Source organism: Scomber scombrus, chromosome 7 (assembly GCF_963691925.1).
Source record: "Scomber scombrus chromosome 7, fScoSco1.1, whole genome shotgun sequence".
NCBI classification, from domain to species: Eukaryota; Metazoa; Chordata; class Actinopteri; order Scombriformes; family Scombridae; genus Scomber; species Scomber scombrus.
In genome coordinates, this window is record NC_084976.1 from 1,488,409 (window position 1) to 1,509,101 (window position 20,693).

The 20,693-nt window shown below is 40.2% G+C and overlaps 1 pseudogene; it reads left to right on the top strand.

Annotated features, from left to right (window-relative positions):
- Positions 1 to 8,818: 8,818 nt before the first annotated feature.
- The window catches only part of LOC133983313 (uncharacterized), a 44,454-nt pseudogene continuing 32,579 nt past the window's right edge, over positions 8,819 to 20,693 (top strand).

Genomic DNA, 20,693 nt, shown 5'->3' on the forward strand with positions numbered 1-20,693 from the left:
CAATCGCTAGTTTAAAGCCTTCTTCAATGCAGTATGATGTTCATTTGTGAAATTTTGGCCTCCCTGATTTTATATGTGACGATAAAGCAGGGTATGCATTAGGGCGTGGCTACGTTGTGTTTGACAGGTTGATTGGTTCACAGGTTCAGGAGGGCGCCTCATGCTCCTCCTGATGCCCATATAAGTAGAATCCGGGTTTTTTTTTTACCAGGCATGCACCTGAAATTTTCAAGATGGCGCTGCTCAGATCCGAAACTATTGGCCTCCGAGCAGCAGTCCACAAACCAATGGGTGACGTCACTGATGTTACGTCCATTTTATATACAGTCTATGGAATCAACACAATACCAACCAGTCAGAAGAAAACATGCCTGTCCTGTTTGAATGGTACTTGCCATTTAAACACAAACAGCTTAACAGTCATTAGCGAAAGCTAGCGGCTAACTGATGCTAGCGCCGCTGCATTAGTTAGCCGCTAGCTTTCGCTAATGACTGTTAAGCTGTTTGTGTTTAAATGTTGAAAATGTGTAGGTCGCCCGCTCCATTAATTTACAACGTACTGCACAACACTACTATTAATAAAATTACTGTATGATTTTAACTTAATTAAATTAAAGGTTGGTTAAAACTTACCTGCGTGGACTCCAGCTGCAGCAGCACAGCCAGGGTCTACGAATGGCACTGTCTGTCTGTCCAACTTTGATCAGCAACAAGATTATCTTTACAGCTTCTGGCCAGATTGTTGTGAAGTCTGTTGTGGATATTCATGCTCTCCAGAGGATGATTTCCATGGTTCTGTTGATGTCTGACCTTTCCTCTAATGTCACCATCAGACCAAAATTGTCATACCCTCCTCCTCTTCTGCATACCCTACATATTTGCTCCTCCTTATCTACTCTTTTCTCTCAGGTCTCTTGCTTTTGATGTCATTGTTGGACGTTTTGTATGCGTGTGTGAACTGTTTGATGTGAGGCTCGTATCTGTTTGTTGGCACCTGGAAGATACTATTTGCCTTCAAAATCATATTCTTTACATATGTTACCATCTATCTATAATTTTGTCATCCTGGCTTTCCATACTGTCATTTGTCTTTCAGCCTATTCTGTCCACGTAACATTTATTGCATGAGGGATCCATCTTCTGTTGCTTTTATCCAGCCAGCATGCCAATGTTGGCTCCATAAGGGTTACATTTGGGCTGTAAATATGGGTCCCAAGTGGATTTGTCCGCAGTTTCAATGATGGCCGCCCTGTGTTTGCCCGTATGGGTTTCAAGTGGGTTCTGACTGGGTTTCAGGTGGGGCCCAGCTGGGTGAGTTACACAAGACCCATGTAGGCACCATATGTTTGCCCATATGGAGTCTAAGTGGGATTAGAATGGACCTTAAATGGGGCCCATTGAGCCAGGCCACGTGGGCTTCACATGTGGGGTCCATGTTACTGAAACCATGTGGGACCCACAAAATTTGCCAAGTTCCAGCCCATGCCTACTCAGTACCCACGTAGCCCACATTTAACCCATGTGGGGCCCACATGGACATGCTGGCTGGGTACTAATGATTCTTCCATTTTTTCCCCCATTAAATATTTTTGTAGGGAGTTTTTCTTTATTAGAATTTTGGGGCCTAAGGACAGAGGATGTTGTTTTGCTTCACAACTAATGTAAAAGTCCAGAAATCAGCTAAATATACTCAGCCCCTGAGTCTGATATGAATGATGAATATGAAAGAAGTTTCAAAAATAACACTGTTAATGCGATACATCACAACATAGTGTTGTAGCTGCTCCAGGTGGAGCTACTTTGAACTACTTTATATATTACATATTTTATTACTCTGTACATTACAGGTACAGAGGCTGTTGAGTCCACTTGCCAAAAGGTCATACACAAGATAAATCTGAGAAGACATGAGGTGATTAATATGAAAGGAAAGAAGAAGTACAACATTCAGATTAACTATAATTTTTAAGGTCATATTTTGGACTTTTCTCCAATTTTGGCTCTTTTGAGAAATATTATTAACCATGTGAGAGAAATAAAGGGGGCATTTTTTTTTTTTTTTTTGTCAGTATCTGAAACATAGAAAGTAGTCTCTTAATTGTAGTGGAGTGGTAGTATCCTTAAATAAAAGTAATGTGTTTATTTATAGACACAAAATGCCCCTCCATATTTCCTTGTTACTCTGAAAAATTCCTCTCTCCTCAGCTTTAAAACTGGGATTTTACGATGAGTAAGAAAGCGTCCATCAAGCTGGGCTTTCCCTCTGTGCTTGACTGGAGGAAAAAGGAGGAGGTGGAGATGGGGGGTAGAGGGGTTCTCCCTGTCAGTCTTTTGTCTCCTCAGTCCAGAAGTGTATCTGCATTAAAGAAGCTATCAATGACACCCTGACACCAGGCAGCACCGCATTTACAGCTCCCTCAGCACTGCAGGAGATAGCACCAGACCTACAGAGCAGAAGAGATGGGGAGTGGGTGGGCGGGTGGAGGCAGAGGAATGAGAAGAAGGAGAATCCCGGGCTTATCACCAGCTCCACACTGAAGGAAGAGGCTAATCCATTACTGCTGGAATGATGTCGCCAGTTTCACAATATGTCTTGGGAATCCAGGCGGACAAATCCTAGAGTGCACACACTGAACATGGTTACACCTAGCTGTGTGCTGTGAGTTTAGTTCACTGATACAGTGAGCAGATACTGTGTTTTTAATATCCACAACCCTGATTCATGAGTCTGACAAATGCAAAGGTATAAAGTTCTATCTTCAATCTTTTTGATTGTTTATAATAAGAATCTCTCTTATCTCTGTTCAATTTGTAAGAAGTCATTTATATATTGTCATCTTCACAGTGGAGCAGAAATCAGACAATTGATCAGGCATTAACTCCCAGCAGCAGATATTGTAGACAAAACAAATGAAGCGCAGTAGCAGTAAGTATGTTGCTGTTTGGAATAAATTGGCTTTAAAAGTATTGTCTCTGGCAGGGTAGGACATAAGTTCCTTCACTTTATTACTAGTGAAGCAGGTAGTAGGTATGCTTCACAACCACTGGCTCATCCAAGCTGTGTGGCCACTGACATCCAATCATATTCACTCAGGTGTATAGCTCTGGCGTTAATAACTTGACAGTATCACTGATGTTCTCTGTCATTCCAACGCTGACCTGACCTTTGGATGACTATTAAATACTTGCCGGTCGCTGTGATTGCAGATGTCTTGAAATAAGCTGAGTTTTTCTGTGTTTACTGTCAGATCATGAAATTTCTGTTGAAGTGATTTATTAAAAAAAACAAAACAAACAACGAATCTTGTATACATTTTTACACAGTTTTATACACATTTCTCCACAGAGGCTGACCTCCAGCCTTCTTGTTTTCCTAGTGCCTCATCCAAATAGACTGCACAAACCATCCTGTTTTTAACACTTTACCCAAAATGAGTCCATAAGTCAGATTGTGGGTGGGCACAAAGAAGATCAGGTGGACCTACCTCAAAGGCAGTTAGGTTCTATTACATAGAGTAAAGCTAGGCAACACCTTGTTAAATCACAAGTGTTTAAGTAATATTACAAGTACTAAAGAGAAGAAACTAAACAGACACATCTCACCTGAGAGAGGACATGGCCTGCACTCTTGCAAATACACAGACAGCTAGCAGACAAAATCAGATGAAAACAAACCAATGAGCCGAACAGCAAAACTACAACCTGCCACAGCAGCAAATAACCAGTCACACAACAGCAGCAACAACATCCACTCTTCACAAGTCCACTGAAACAGCAGTGAAAATCACCCAGAAATACATAGATAGATAGATAGATAGGTAGATAGATAGATAGATAGATAGATAGATAGATAGATAGATAGATAGATAGATAGATAGATAGATAGATAGATAGATAGATAGATAGATAGATAGATAGATAGATAGATAGATAGATAGATAGATTTTATTCATTCAGACTATACACCATACAGTACACATCAGAATGAGTTTCCATTGCAATGGCTTAAAAAATAAAGCAAAAACTGCAATAAGTGCTGTATATTAAAAATAATACAACTGGGGATATAAAATAAATAAAACTGTGTATAAAAATACAAAATATATTGCACATTTGCATACACATAAATTGCTCAGCAGTAGTTTAGAAACAGTAACAGTGTAGTCCATGGAACAGTCCATACATATATGGATTAAACTATAATAGGCACAACTGTGGAGACAGCTTACTTGTGCATGTGAGTACTTAAAGGAGAATTATTGTAGAGAGGGGAATTATTGTAGAAAGGGAGATTTCGCTTATTTTTTTAATTATAAAGCAGGTCTAGGTACTGTATAAATATGTGAAAGTATAAAAAAGCTCAGTCCATGGAGAAAGGCACATACCCTGTATTTAGAAACTGCCTTTCAATAATCCGTTTGGACTTCCATGAGGTAGTGATGCCACAACTACATGTTCAGCATTTCCCCTACTGTTGCTTTGAAATTCCTGAACTATGCAGACATATTCCTGGAGAACCAAATAATCATGTTTTCCCCAACGTTTCTGTCTAGCTCCTCAAGTAAAGAAAAATCTTCGACCAAATGAAGAATGATCTGGTTTCCCTCTCCATCCTGGACTGTTCAAAAGGGGGAAAAAACACATTTTTGACAGGGCATTGGCAGTGGAAAAATTGTGCAGGTCTGCTGCATTTATTGGCCCACTCTGCTGAAAAAGTAAATGAATCACATTAGTAAAGAATAGCTTTATAATTGTATAGTTATACAGTTAGTTTCAAATCCATTGTGGGGGTGTATAATAGAAGCAAAATTTTTTTTTTTTTTTAAATGTGCCAGTGCTCAAATAATTCCAGACCTGACTACATTCCATAAGACAACACAACACAAATATTCTTTGCACACAGTCTGCATCTTAATTCAATATACATTTGTACTTACAGAGCTTTTCTCAGTTGCCAATGCCTCAGTGATAGTGATGAGATGTGCGAATATTTCCTCACGCTCATCATCAGACAGGAAAGGCAGGGCCTTGAAGCGTGGGGCGTGAGGCTAAGGAGAGTTCGTCCTTCAAGCCCATTTAACTTGAAATAAAGAAAATAATAATAAAATTAATCCACATTATAATAAATCTTTTTTCCTCATGATTGTGAAATTCTTATAAAAAGGAGTAAATACCTTTTCTGGAGATCCTGGTGCACAGCAGACTTCATCTCCTTCACCATCACAGAGTCATTGGGGGCCGGTTGAATCTCCTCCAGAAGTCTTGAGGCGCTTTTCCACTATACAGTTTTAGCACTACTCGGCTTGACTCGACTCGGTACGGTTCCAGGAACGACCTTTTCCATTACAAATAAGTACCCAACGTGGGCGGGGTCGTCATGGCACAAACACATAAACAATGGAGGACATGGAGGTGATGGTGTACTTGCTGCTGTTTGTGGCTTTTTTTCACACACAAAGCAAGAAAATTGAGCCGTATGGCTGTAACGCTGCTGCCGGTATTTAAATTAAATTTTTCTTGTGTGGGACGGCTCATGACTCTTCCAGCGACAACTCTTCTGACCAATCAGTGGCCGGCAGTCTGTTGACGTCACATTTAGTAAACGCAAAAAAAACGAGCCAAGTCGAGTCGTGCTGGAACTGTGTAGAGGAAGAGCGCCATTGCTCTCAGGGGTGCAATGACAGACAGAGTTGGGGTACCTTCCTGAGACATCACCAAGGTAGCTTTCTTCAGTGGCTTCAGAGCCTGAGCAACATCCTCTGCTGCTGTTATGTCTGCCTCTATAAGGGTGCACAGATCTTTTTCCTGTTTTCGTACTTCAGGGGCAAGTAGTGCAGCAGAGAAAGCTGGTTGCTGCTCCAAAAATCTTTCCAGCATGTCTAAAGCACTGTTCCAACGCGTTGGTACATCAGACATAAGTTTGTGCTGTGGGAGGTCCAGCAACTTCTGTTTCTTCTTGAGTGCATGAATGGCTAAAGTGCTTCGGTGAAAAAAGGTGGAGATGCGCCTCACTCTGCCGAGGAGCCGTGTGACCGCAGGGATTTTAAGAGCAGCATGTGAAGCCAAATTGAGTATGTGGGCAAAGCAGCCAACATGCAATGATTCAATGAGACTGACAGCAAGTAGCATGTTGGCGGCATTGTCGGTGACAAATGCCAGTACTTTGTCCGTTAATCCAACATGCATTTATTGCCTCCGTCAACAAGTTTGCTATATTGCTCCCTGTGTGGCTTTTGTGCAGGGGTCTGGTCTGCAGAACATTTGACACTAATGCCCACTCGTTAGAAATGAAATGAGAAGTAATAGTTACGTAGGGGTCAGTCGCTACCATCACATGTAAGACCCACTCTCTCTGCCGACTTCAACGACTCCAAAACCGCTGTCTTTACCTCTGTGTACAGCTTCGGGATGGCGACTTCCGTCATGTGTTTGCGTGTTGGTATGGCATATCGTGGTTCGAGTGTGTATACCATCTTCTTAAAACCCCTGTTTTCCACGACACTGTACAGTCGTAGGTCCTTACATATGAAGACGGCCACAGACTCTGTTATATTCTGTGCGCGGGCAGAGTTTGGGGGCAGTTTACAAAGGAAGGATCTGGCAGGGGCTTGAATCGATTCAGATTTAATGAATTGATAATGAATTGGGAAAAAATATATTGCAATGCATTGATGAATCGATATTTTTACCCACCCCTATTTATACAATTAGACTGACATATTGATAAGCAGCTCTAATTTTAAAAAAGTTTACAGTGTGCAAACAAATTGTCCTCCTGGGACTGGATCTGTCTATAGAAACAGGTAAACATAGTTACTTCTTTAAAAAAAAAAAGAAAATTAACTTCAGCAAACAAAACTATTTCTCTTGAGGGAATATTTGCTGTAATTCAATTTTCAGGCCAGCTTCCCAAAAATGCATTTTGGCTTCAGCTGCTACAGACATTACATAGAAAATTGAATAGAATCTCACTGTGCTCTCAGCATCACTCATCACTGTAAGAAATAGCAGTGTGCTGTGATCATTTAATTAGGAAACATCGACGCTTGACAGTGGGCCAACGGACAAAACTATGTCAATGATCACACGATGGGGGGGGGGGGGGGGGGTCTGTCAGGCCCAGATCTGATCTGTTGTAATCAGTCTGAACAGCAAAAGGCAGCATGGAGTCCCATCTTTTCAATTTCAATCTGGACCACATAGGTATGTGCTACGAAATCAGATCCTGCAGCGTGCAACCGACAGGTGACTTGTATCTGAATGCTTAAATGAGAATTTGTTAGTATTGCCATGGCGATATGCAGATCTTCCGTTTTCCATCTGAGATGCTCGTCATATTTTTGGCAGTCACAGCAGATAGTCTCAGCCAGCATCAGCACAGAGGACAACAATCAAAAGAAAACCAAACAGCTAAGTTGACTGAAGAAATGACTCAATTTGGTCAAAATAAGGAAGTTTGCTGTGTATATTTTGCACACAACTTTCAGTCCATATTACATAGGCTACGGTATCCTAGTACAATCAGCCAAAGCATCTGCTATGGACAAGAGCAAATTTTTGAGTTGCTTTGGTGATGGACACAGTTACAGTTACTGTACTTAAAGCTCAGGATTTTTTCCTTAATTAAGAGTAATTGTTCAAATACCTTGTAACACTGCAGTAAATCTGCCTAAAAACAGGCAAATATCGCAAACTGTGTGAGCATGTAAGAAGGAGACTAGTGAGGGAAAACACCAAGAGATCTCTGGCAAATCTGAATGAGTTCCAAGCTTCAGGGAATGAGATTAGAGAGATTTGGTTGGGTGAAGTTGAGAGTGAAAAGCCGGTATTTAAGAGCCAAATAATCTTACAGACTGTTAATATTTGCATCAGTACACATTAAAGCTGCTATAATTAATCAATTCATATATTAGAAATTAAATTAGTCTGCAAGTATTTTGATAAAACATATTCTAAACATTTTCTACTTGGAGCTTCTCAAATGTGAGGTTTTAGGGACTTCAAAAAAAACAAATCAAATTCCAATGTGTCATACATGATAGATCCAATTACTATCATGTATGACACATTGGAATTTGATTTTTAAGTGTTGATTGGACAAAACGAATCATTTGAGGACGTCACCATAAAAGTATCATGGATACTTTTTCATTATTAGATAATGATGAAGCAGCAGATGAATGAAAATAATCATTAAACCACAGCACTAGCGCACATGTAACACCTTTATTATTTATTGTTAATCATCAACATACAGTACTGTACATGTGTTTCTGCAATGATATAATTCAGCCATCTACAGTGTCGGGGGGTGGGGGTGGAGGGGGTCATATGTGCCTTCAGGTGAATGACACCTCTGGATTAGAAGCATGAAGACCTGCAGGATGAACTGAGCACAAGTGACAAAGAAAAAAAGACTCATGTACAGACAGCATTCAGCTTTTCATTTACAGTCTTTAAGCCGTGGTCACCACAGAGTGACATTTGCTCATCCATGTGAAATAGATCCTGAAGGCTGGTGATGTAGTGACTAATATCATGGCTCCAGAGCTGGTCAGTCAATCTCCCCATTTCCTCTTTCATTACCCTAGTTTCCACTAGCATTTGTTCACCATTGAATACTACCTCATTCGGTAAAAACTTAATGAAAAGTATATCAAGGAAATATTATTTGCAATGTGTTATTATGGGAAACCTGATGATGGTAATTATTCAGTGTTACTTATGGAGAACTGAAAATACCTTGTTTCAAACTATAGACAGGGAATGACCTTCCCTTTGCTTTGTCACTAGCTTTAATGAAAAATATGTGTTCAACATGTTGGATGGAAGGTGGGTCAATGTCTCCCCCGTCTGTAAAACTTCAGCATATTGGAGTTTAAAATGTTTAGTCTGAACGACGCCTGTTTTGATCATTAAATGAGGTTTCTATTACACAACACAATAACTTCACAGTTTATTCAAAAGATGTAACTCTTTCTCTCATGATTGTTTGCAAACCATCATTCCTTTGTGGAACAGATTTTACTCCAACAGAGCAGGATAAATAAAAAATGAATGAAGCAACACAGCAACTATGCTATGGTAGCTTCCTCTATTTTGGCCTCTCTGGCTCTCCGTCCCCTCGCAGTTCTGCGCTGTCAAGATAGCTTGCTTTGTCAGTGAAAACGTGTAAAATTCATGGGTCAAAGTTAACCAAAATTTAACGCTGAATGCATCAGTGTGACAAATGTGAGCACTCAGACCAATGTCTAGAGTTAGCGCTCCAGTGTCACTACTTTGATATTTGAGAAAGAGTAAAAGGAGGTTTTTGTTGAGAGAAGGCTTTGTACAGATAAATTAAAGCTGAGTTTCCTTGGAATTTTCCTGTGAGGGTTAATGGCCTAAAACCATCTTGGCCAGCCAGGCTGTCAGAGCAGTTCAGCAGACAGCCCAAGTCTACCAGAGCAATACGCCGGAGGCCGTTTTGGGTGTCACTGAGGCCATTGTGTGTCTCATTTTGACAGAGCTGTAATATATCACCCTGCTGTGTAATCTGTCTCCTCTGTCCACTCTAATTGTGTCTCCAGTGGCTGGAGATCACAGCCCTGCCAGAAGATTGACCTTGCCAGCTGGCTGAAGACAGCGCCCCCGCCGGGTGTGGAGGACCGGGGGGCCACAGCTCACACAGCAGAGGTTTATACAGCTGGAGTATGAGAAGCGTGAGCGATTAATTCAATCAGAGCCACACGCCAGTTTCCCTTAGATTAAAAATAGAAATATTAATTCCGAGCTCATGCAATGTAAATTCAAATTAATTAAAATTGTATATCATTCAGCAAATAATTGGATCTCAATCATCTGTGTAATGCGAAGCGTTTGATTAATCTGCTGAAGAAAAAAAAAACATCCGAAAGCGATCAGACCTGTTTCTCCCTCTCTCTCCTCTGAGTCGATGGAGCACTCTCAGACTAGAATAAATTTGTGTGAAGTGGGAAGGAACCTAAGCACATGTTTTGGATATAGAGATGGGTGAGATATGGATGTGAATGGATTTTTATCCCCATCCAGGCTGTGTCAGTAGAGCGAGGGAGCATGAGCAGAGATAATTCATATCTAGACCTGGAAGGTTTACCGTGCAGCGAAGGAGAAGTGTGCATGACTCAAGGGCTCCGACATAGTGGGGGAGAACGGGCAGGGGGAGGGGGAGGAGGAGGAGGAGGGAGGCGATGCTTGACCTTAGCTGTGGGGACGAGGCCCCCGGGGATCAGTCATTCTGCTGATTTCTTCCATTTGGAGAAACATGGCAGTGAGGCGAGATGATCCCGTCGTGCAGCGGGGACCAAACAAATGCACATGTCACCGAGACAAGCAGCTCGCTGTCGCAGCCTCACACTGGAACTTTCCTCCTGCTGTACCGCACAATGTCTGAGCTGTCTGGATGTTTTTTTTTTTTTTTTTTTCTTTTGCTTATGAAGATGCATTTCTGCCCCACTCACATAAAGCTAACCGTCTGATTAAAGACAGAGTCATAAATATACAGGTGGAAGCTTACATGTGTGGTTCTGGAGTATTTTACAGAATAGCACTAAAATAGCTAATTTAATGAAAGTGTAAACTATCAGCGTTGGTCTGTCTGTGTCATGGAGAAGGCTGCTGCAGAGGAGGGCAGGACAAGCTGAATGTGATAGTTCTTTATTAAAATGTGTGGTGTCTGTATGTCACCACTGTACGGCACATCTGTCCTTTTGTGTTCTCATCTGTATAAACGTCATTGATCTAAATCTTAGACAGTGATTAGTTCAGGGGCCCAAAGACTATGTCCAAGATGATGTTGCTACATAAACATAACAACAAACCTTTAGGGGGTTATAGGAATATAACACTCATATAACTGTTCAGGTGTACATGAACTCACAAGTACACCTTTGATTAAACATATTTTCTTTCAGTTTAGTTAATTAAAGTAATAAGTTGGTCTTCTGTTAGAATGAATGTTATTTAGTGTCAGATGATATGATCTGCTGCCAGTGTTATTTGTTATTTGAACTTACTGACTGAGTGATAAAGTTACACCATTGGTAGGCCACATGCTGACCAATATGTTTTTTTAACCCTTACATACTGTTCATATTCTACACCTTCACAGTATGTTCTGAGTCAATTTGGATGTTGAAGCACAGATGTGTTTAGAAAGCATCAATAGTGGATCTGACTGATCAATAAATGTGATTAAACCTTGATTCATGTTTCAGAGAGCAGAGAGAGTGTATTTTTTAGCTTTTACATCACTCATTTACTAACATCTACTATCACACAATATCATGTCCTATTTTACCTAAGACATGAAAATATAACATAGCAATAATGATGTAAATGTATTTTATGTAAAGTGAAAATAACAAGAACTTTATGGAAGTGTGGGGTTTATTGTATAACCATTAGAGCCATCAGTCTTCACTGCTACATCATAAAAATAAATCCTCATAACTACTATCTTATTCAAACTATTAACTATTTATTTAACTAAAACACATGTCAACAGATACGGGTCAAATTCGACCCAGAACAGCCTCAATGGACAAACATTTCTAGCAAATCTTCAAAGATTTTAATTTTTTGGGCCACTTTAGGGAAAAGTCATCAAATTTCAGGATAAAATAAGATTACATTTGAGGTGTTTTCACAGATGTCAAATGTCAAAACGGGTTAAATGTGACCTGGACACTATGTAAAGGTTAAATTAGCTACACATTAAAATGAATATTTATGTTTATGTTATTGCTGTGAATAACAAAAACATAAGGCAAGGCAAGGCAGCTTTATTTATATAGAGCATTTCATACACAATGGCAACTCAATGTGCTTTACATAAAACAAACATTTAACAGTAAGAACATAAAACATTGTAACATTTAACATTTTTAACATAAAAAACATTAAAAACATGCAATTTGAGAAATAAAAATGAAACCCAATAATAGTAAAAACATGGAAATTCAAATTGTTTCGACCACATAAGACATATGAATTAAATAAGAGCGACATGGTACCTACACACTGCACCTGCTCTGTCTGTGTCTATCAGCTGTGCTGCTGAACTGTTGTTAATTGATGCATGTAGAGCAGCGTGTGATGTCCTCAGTGCTGAAATATTTGAATGTGACTGGTGACCTGTTTTCTTTTTATGTTCTTCAGAACAAGATTACCTGACAAAGTGGATTCACTGTATGTTTTTGTAGACATGGGCTTCCATTTTTGTTTATGAAATGGATACATCAGCTATTTCACAACTGTAAATTTAATTTGACTTAAGGGGCATCACAGTTAGCTCCAGTTCTCTGTGGATCCAACCATCACACTGGTCCAGTTTGTTGTTCAAGTTCAAGTGAGAAGAAGCAGCAGGTTTGTCGGGCAGCTGTTTGCAGGGGGAAGAACAGCCAGGCAGTGCAGGAGAGGACAACAAATGAGCCTGTCATATCAGCAGAAATTGTCTAGACACCTCCCCTGCCCCTTTCCCTGCACACTGACTCTGTGTACAAGAAAATCCAGCAGCGCCTCCACCTGCTGAGGATTCCCAAGACTTTTGATGTCAGCAAGGACATTTCAACCCTGGTTTACAGGACACTAATTGAATCCATACTCACCTTCAACATTTGATCCTCTTTCACCAAACATAATATGAAACTCTCTCACATAACCAATCAGGAAAGCAAAATAATTGGTTCACCCCAAAAAAAAAACCCTATCTGAACTGTACACCCGGTCACCGGTCAGGAGAGGGAAAGCCACTCTGATCAAGCAAGACCCTTCACATCCCTCCTCCACCCTTCCTTTCAGATATTGCCATCAGGTCGATGCTACAATGTCCCACAGGCCTGAAAAAAATACCTAAAAAAAATATTTGATTCCCCCTGCGATCATCACCCTGAACAAACTAAGACAGGCACTGTACTCTGAGTGTCAGTTTGTAATTTGAACTGTGTGCATGTTTTAAATATGTATCGTTGAGCCCTGTCTAAGGTACATTTCTGACAAGACAGACTGCAACATGGCTCACCTGGGAATGTATTACACTGATGAGTTGTATCAAGCTGTGACTTGAAGTGTGACTTCAAAGAAAAATCCAATGATGTCTACTGGGGAGTGGTGCTGATTCAAAACAGTTTGCAGACAGAAATGGGCATTAATACATTATAACCCCAACCCAGCACACACTTTTCCATCGCTGTGGAAGATGCAGGAGAAAGGTCACAGTGGACAGGGCCTTTCCATCGGTTGTTGAAGTGCTAGATGTTTGCCCCAGTGATATATTTCCCACTGAACTGAATTGTCTCCTATGGGTCGTCACCATGAGAAGACTCTTTTCTGTCAGAAGGATAAAAACTGGCATCAGAACAACAGTGATGACATCAAGATTGATCTCTTTGTCACTGCTCATGTTTGAAAGAGAACTGACTGATAATGTTGCCATATGTTGAAATAATTTAACACCAAACCCTGTTGACTCCTACTGTATTCACCAAAGGTAAGCAATATCCTCAGTAGCCTGTTGCCTATTTCAATAGTATTGTTTACTGGTTGGTTTTGTTGGGTGTACAATTGGATTTCATGCTGATGTCCGCCATCTGTGTGTGTGTGTGTGTGTGTGTGTGTGTGTGTGTGTGTGTGTGTGTGTGTGTGTGTGTGTGTCTGTGACATAGCCTTCTTTCAGGGACAAATTTCAGAGTAAAGACCACTTAATTTGGGACGGCTGTGTGCCTGTGTGTGTGTGTGTGTGTGTGTGTGTGTGTGTGTGTGTGTGTGTGTGTGTGTGTGTGTGTGTGTGTGTGTCTGTGACATAGCCTTCTTTCAGGGACAAATTTCAGAGTAAAGACCACTTAATTTGGGACGGCTGTGTGCCTGTGTGTGTGTGTGTGTGTGTTTGTGTGTGTGTGTGTGTGTGTGTGTGTGTGTGTGTGTCTGTGTGTGTGTGTGTGTGTGTGTGTGTGTGTGTGTGTGTGTGTGTGTGTGCGTGTGCATGTGGTTGCTGTGCCAGGATATGTTCAAGTGTGATACTTAAGTTACTGAGCGTGTTGGTTCTGGTGTACCTCAATCCATATGCTTGATTAATGATGCTGTTGCATCTGTCAGCTGTGTGTGTGAACATGTAGCTGCTGTGCCAGGCTATGTTGGTGTCATTTTGAACGTTACTGAGCATATTGGAGCTGGTGTACCTCTATCCATATGCTGCGCTGTTGCGTCTGTCAGCAGCGTTGGTGAATATGTGGAAGCCAGGCTATATGATACTGTTAATGATCATCTTGGTGTCTGTATGCACATGCACAGAGGCATTTATACTCCATGCATTATTTGTTGCATTACTCTCTGAAATGCCAGGGAAAGTACAACATCAGTATCCAGATGCGGAGCTTGGCCATGCTTAGGTATAAATTATCTGCTTATGGCTATTAAAACTACAAAATTACAAAAGAGGAGATGGTCCATATGTCCCTTACAGAGGGACATCTGATGGAGAATATAGCCACATTGTGAGGCCAATCAGCCAATCCCACGTGTCTGCATGCAGTGCACACCTACTTCTAAAGATTCTGAGAAAAGATGCCATGACTTCATATTTGACGGCAAAGCATAAATCTAGCTTAATGTGCAACCAGGCTATAGGCTGGCATCTTCCTTTTGTTCATAGGTTGCATTCTAAGTCTCTTCTACCCTACTCAGTCATGATGTCCATGAGTCTCTCCCGACCATCACACCACACACCTGCCCTGCACACCTGTTAATTAACTGTCAGGAGACAGGTGGAGAACCCCCTACAGAACCCAGGGAACCAATCACAACAAATGAACCTAAGTGTCTTTCCAGGTCAATGTAAAACCCTGTGAAAGCCCTGAAAGTTCCTACCCCAAAAGATCACCAACACAATCAGCCATCACATACATTCTCTATGGGAATGTTGAGTCTCTTTAAAATTAAAACCTGAAGAGTACGGTTTAGACCTGCTCTATGTGTCAAGTGCCTTGAGAAGACTTTGTTGTGATTTGGCGCTATACAAATAAAGATTGAGATGGTAAAGATTGATCTCTCTTACACACACACACACACACACACACACACACACACACACACACACACACACACTCACACACACACACACACACACACACACTCTCACACACACACACACACACACACACACACACACACACACACACACACACACACACCATCACTTTGTGACAGCTCTGTCTTGTCCCACAAATCTCAATGATAAGAGTGTTTAAACACAGATCCATGACATCCTGTTGAGATGTGAACACCTCAGTCACCAGCCAGCATCAAACCATAAAGAATCTTTATTCTCCATATTGTCGAACATTTAATAACGTTCTCTCAGAACCTTTGCCAACTACATAAAATAAAATAGTTTTTCTAAGTGCAGTGGCTTGTCTTCAACCACAGCTGCATTCTTCTCTCTCATTATGTTCAGACAGAATATGCAGGCCATCAGCATTCAGCTATGAACCAGTTGTTCCATTGAAGTCTGAATGTTTGCCTTGTCGGTGGCATAGCCTGAGGGTCGTGTTGTTAGTGTCAGCTGGTCTGTCTGTTAACACCTTGGTGATAATATCTGATTTTTCCGGCCAGATGAAATTGGCTGAGAATATTCATATTTTCCAGAGGATGTATGAGATTTATATGTGAGGAATGCCAATGTTTTTTGGTAGGTCTCTACCTCGCCTTTTGAACCACTAATAAAAAAACAACACAGCAAAGCTTTAAGAATAACAAGTTATTAGTATGTGGTTCATTTTCTCCAATTATTTTTCTTTTGTTGTATTTTGGTGTGTAATGACGATTGCAGCCATTAGTGGCCACTACTGCAGCTTTAGACATTTAGACTTATTACAAAGTCAAACACACCTAATTCACATTTCCAGTGTATTGTATTGTTATGACTCATGATCACTGATATAAAATATGAATCTGTTCACAGTAAGTAAGGATGAAACACCACGTAACCCATAGCAACAAGTTCCATCCAGTCCATTCTCTGAACCTTTTTGTTGTTCTTGGGTCAGTTTGGACCCAGGATAGGTGTGATTATGTCAATCAATCAATCAATCAATCAATCAATCAATCAATCAATCAATCAATCAATCAATCAATCAATCAATCAATCTTTATTTATATAGTGCCAAATCACAATACAAGTCATCTCAAGGCACTTTAGACATAAAGCAGTTACAATGATGTGCTGCCATTAAGACATTTGAAATAATTCAAAACAGTACCATGACTAAACTTTGACAAATACCAGTCAGTGATTACCCATCAGAAAATTGTCAGATTTTACTCTAATATTACATTTTGTTGAAATATTTCATAATTTCTGCTTTTTTTAAATCCAATTGCCTTATGCTTTATACACATTCAAACCAGACTGGGTCAATATTGACCTCAGGAGGGTTAAAAGTGAATATAAAAACAAAAACAAGAAAAATCATAATTCATCACCTGCAGCTGCAGAGTGTGTGGTACCTGAGCTTTTTGTGTGTGTGTGTGTGTGTGTGTGTGTGTGTGTGTGTGTGTGTGTGTGTGTGTGTGTGTGTGTGTGTGTGTGTGTGTGTGTGTGTATAGGCTGATTCCTTGTTCATATATGTAACTGTTGCTCAATTTGCTTGTTTTTGCTTAATCAACTCTTAATTAACTCGTTCTTTCTTTGTGCAGTCTTTTCTTGGTGTCAGTTTCCTGTTCCCATATTCGGATCTGTTTGTAATTTTAGGTAAGAGTTTAAGGTTTGTAGCTAAGAAATAGATAAAATATTTTATAAATCTTCACAGCTTTACATTTTAATCTCTATCTCTAATGACACCACGTTCACGCTTTGTATCGTCCCAGTTTAATTTGATCAGGTAAGTTTTCACGTTTATTTTTGTGACATTTTCAGGAATGAGGTACAGTAGCAGGGAAGAACTGCACAAATTCACATTTCAGATGACAATACTTGTTTTGACCTTCTAGTGACTGTGTTCACCCTGACTTTAATTCTCATCTAGAAACCTTTAAACAATCTTACATGAGTGACAGCTGTTGATGGAAGGTGTCAGAGGGTTCAATCCTGGGACATCCTGAGCACAGGCCTACTTTTCTAACCTCTTTCTTTCCAGCACAGGTAGATATTATCAGGAACCTGATGGTGCTGGTGGGGGAAGGGATGCTTCTGCCTTGGACTCCACAGCTACCCCCCCTACCCCAACCCCAACCCCCACCTCAGCCCATGACACAAACACCACATCAGCACCAATTTCTGTCACTTAACTGGAGGCCAGATCAGGAGCGATTACTGTGGGTGCCACCTGGATGGGTGAGCCTAGGCGGAGGGGGGGGGCGGGCAGTGGGACTCAGCTGCTCCCGTAATCTGCAATGACACCTAATTTTAGGAGCTTTCGCCTCCTAAACCACAGTGGGAGCAGGCCGCTGAGAAACTTAATCTAATCACGGAAGGAACGGGGAGATATTCCCCCTCTGTTTTTCCTCTGCTTTATGTCCATTCTCCGATGTGTAATGAAATGAAAAATAGCACAATCTAAAGGTTTACTCAGGTTTTTTTTTTCAGATTTATGACGCACACGCGATCTGGCAAAACATTGTGACTGCTGCTTCCAAAGGCAACGCTCAATGGTTTTCATGTGAGATAAAAAACTGCCTGCGCTCTATAGTTGTGCTAAATTTGTTTTTTTTTCTCTCTCTCACACCAACACACACACACACACACACACACACATGAACCTAATTATCAGGACAGAGCAGACAATAAAAGTGTGAGTGTGAGAATAAGGCAGTTTGTATATACATCACAGTGGATGCAAGAGAAAGTTAAATATCGTGTTTGTTAATGAAGAGCTCGAGGCTTTCCTCCGGTCCCTCAACTTGACAAGCGGAGGAACAAGTCCCCCGATGGTCCTGCACAAATCATCACAAAACACAAAGAGGTGAAGGAAACATACAGTTGCTCAGGCGCTGGAGGTTTAGCGAGGCAAATAAAACTCCCAATTAAGAAATGTAATCAATTCTGATGACCTCGCTCTGATGGCTGGCTCTTAAAGAGAAGCAGGAGTACAATTCCCTTAGAGGTCGAAGTCTTCTCTGCGAATCACATCAGAGCAACATAAACAGAAAAAAACAAACAAACCAAGGACTCACACTTGACCTTGACACGTTCAACAACACCTCCGAAAATACCGCTGTCGCCCACAAGCGCAGCTCTCGTCCTCTCTCGGTTTCAGCACACGGTCCCGTTTGCAAGGTGATGTGTGACAGACTCCTCTTACCAATATTGAGTTGGACTCATAAACACAGACGTGTGAATAAGCCCGTCGCTGCATACGAGGCCCTTTTCTAAAAGGATCCTGGTGGAAGTCAGAGGAGGATTGGCGGTGGAGGATGACAGCAGGTGTTGCTCTGTAGTGTATTTACTGAGGAATTAAGCTATAATGTCAGAGGCTGCTTTGTTGAATGACTCTTTCTTTAGTCGAGGTGGGAGCCAGAGTCAGGCAGTGTTTGTGTGTGTGTGTCGTGTGTGTGTGTGTGTGTGTGTGTGTGTGTGTGTGTGTGTGTGTGTGTGTGTGTGTGTGTGTGTGTGTGTGTGTGTGAATGTTTACAAAGGACCAAACCATCTGGTTTTCAGCATAGGAAAAATATGATGTCTCTTTTCTTTTGGTAATATCAGAGCCAAATGAAATGGTGATGTGGTTATTATGGCTATAATTAGTTAAACCTTACATACTGTTCACATTCAGGTCAACTCATATTTAGTCTCTATACATAATTTCAGAAGCACAAATCATTCATGAATACTTCATTAGTCATTATTAATTATATTATATGTATGTAGTGGTCCAGCGTTACATAACGCTTTCAACCAGTGATGTTAAATTTGAATAAACAGTATTTTTGAATGGTGCTTTTTAAAAAAATGTTTGAATAAATATGAGTCAAGCACTCAACAAAAATCTGCCCAAAAAACATTTTTAGAAAGTTGAAATATTTCCATTTTTGTATAATCTGGGTCACATGAGATGATAATCATATACTAATAAAAGTCAGTTGATATTTGACACCAAATGTCATTGGATAAAGCCTGTACTGATGCTTATCATTGGACTTTCTGCTATTCCCTGCAGTGTTTTGTTTGGTGTTGCTTCCTGTACTTGTGTTCTAGTGGACCTGTGAGACATTATTCATCACAAAGTACTTCTGAGTTTTAAGTCCACATGTTGTCAATAATGCTACAAATGTGAAGTGTTTCTGCTTTGGACATTTTAGTGAAGACACGCAAAAAAACATGTTGAAATAATTGTCTGTAGTAAGTTTAAATAAGTCACCTCACAGCTAAATTGTCATGTTGAATTCAGGTGTGAGGTGACTTATATGGGACTGTTTGTTTTTTAAAGAAATTAATTATTGTATTAACAAGTGCCATGGTTATGTATTATTTTGTGACTATAGTTAAATATTGTGAAGAGCAATGAAGATAGTTGACTTACAAGTTGACAAATCAGTCTTTATACTCCAAGTCTCCATGATTTTGAACTCAGGCAGCTGACCAGATTGTTTATCAATGGATATTGTGTTATATTTTTATAACCCACAGAAACATTGTTAGTACAAAGTTAAAAGTTAAGTACAACAAAATCCAGTGGTTGCCACACTTATTTAACTCCGTTAAGTTGGAATTGCAAGGTGTGGTTTTGTTGGTCTTACTAAATACAGTTTACTAACAGAGGTCCAACAATTTAGTTACATTTACATAAGTGACTTAAGTCAATGAAATGAAAAGTCTTTATGTTGGTATTAATTAACAGATTTAATTAAGGCAACAGAAACAGCATTATGTTACATTCATGTGTGTCAGTTAAGTTAGTTGAACACTATCCTGTTAATTAAATATGAGTTTACCCGATCATGTTGGAATTACTTGCAGTTTTTTTGGTACACAAACGTAGGTTATTGCCATTTGAATTCTACTACTTTATTACAGTATTTCTAACATAACTCATTAGTCGACATAACTGTATTAAATAAGTTCTTATCTTAAAGTTATTTTTTTGAGTGTAGAATGATGACACAATCCCATCCATTTCTGTCATTCGTCACCTGACATATATGCTGTTACTGTTATATCTGCAGTGAGCTTAATACTGTACCAGTCTGGACAGTTTATTGCTGGGGTGATTAATTGATTAATCACAATGATGTTAAACTGTCCTCTGAAGTGTTTGTGAGATGTGAGGACTGGGCCGGTCAGTGACTGTGTTTATCCTCAATAGATCAGTCACATCTCAGCACTTCTTTGATTATTTGCTGCTGGCTCTGATGTTTCTAGAGTGTTTTAAAGATACTTATTAGATATAATTACCTCTGGAAGATAGATTTTAGTTTCAGAATGATGTCCAATCCACTGATGCTGCTTCTGTGGACTTGTGGCTTCTTAATATAACATCGGCAGTGTATAGTGTAATATAAATGTTTTATAAAATGTACTTTACAGAGAAGATGGAACAGGTGTAGTTGTTGTCTGTGGTTGAATCTGGTGGTTGTGGTTTAAAAAGCCACTAAGTGGAGCTTTGAGTTGAGCGTATTTTGACACAGGACAGGTTTACAGGTGTGTTGAAGTGTAATCAACAGAGAACAGCTGTGCTTCCAAAATC